This window comes from Otolemur garnettii, unplaced genomic scaffold (assembly GCF_000181295.1).
Source record: "Otolemur garnettii isolate 467f Iridium unplaced genomic scaffold, OtoGar3 scaffold00085, whole genome shotgun sequence".
Classification (NCBI taxonomy): domain Eukaryota; kingdom Metazoa; phylum Chordata; class Mammalia; order Primates; family Galagidae; genus Otolemur; species Otolemur garnettii.
In genome coordinates this window covers 2477757-2478768 of record NW_003852480.1, presented here as the reverse complement: position 1 = coordinate 2478768, position 1012 = coordinate 2477757, and positions in this window count along the sequence as shown.

Below are 1012 nucleotides of genomic sequence, written 5' to 3'. Positions count from 1 at the left end.
GCTTGTATTGTTATATTTTTAATACATACTTGTTTTCAAAGCAGCAGAATGTATGTGGTGGCCAGCCTCCAGATGGTGCCAGTGATGTCCTGCCTCTGGGTCTTCAGGCCCTTGTACATCCTCTCCCACATTAAATAGTGCTGACTTACAACTGCTAGGATATTGAGGAGATGGACTGTGCAGTTTCCCTGACCATGTCTTCTGCTCATTTTTTGATTTTGTCTTTTCCTTGTCAGTCTGTAGGTACTACGTATTTTGAATATTAATCTGTTATGAATGTTTCAACTATTTTTTGTAGTCTGGTTTGTCTTTGTCTTTTTTGCACAATGTATACTGTGTGTGTTAATAAACTTGCTTGTTTTTCTCTTGTTAATCTGTTTTTTTGTTACAGAGTCTGTCCCAAGTACCATAACCCTTCAACTTATGGGGAGATATTATATTTCCCTGAAAGTTGTAACATTAAAAATAATGTGTTTGGTTTCAAAAAGTCTGAGTATGAAATATGTGCCAGGAAGTATGTTAGGAGCTTTATAAATATAACATGTAACCATATCAAGTGATATTATTAATGGTTACAGAATAGAAAACAGAGGCTGAGATAAAATAATTTGCCTGTGGGTCTTTGATACCGAAATTAGTATGCTACATCATACCTATCCACCTGGCTCTTAGATTTACTAGTATTTATCAGTTTATTTATTCTCTCCATCTGTGATGGTTTTATGTGTTGGCTGGGATATGTGTGTCTAGACATTTGGTCAAACATTCTGGATTTTTCAGTGAGGCTGTATTTGGATGAGACTAATGTTTAAATCAGTGGCCTGAGTAAAGCAGATTGCCCTCCATAGTGCAGGTCATTCTCATTCTATCCCTTGAAGGCCTGAGGAGAACAAAAGGCTGACCCTCCCCTGAGCAAGGGGGAATTCTGGCTTTGAACTTCAGCTCTTTCCCTCTGACAAACTTTCAATTGAGGGACTAGCTTTTCCTGGTTCTTAGCCAGCCAGCCTTTAGA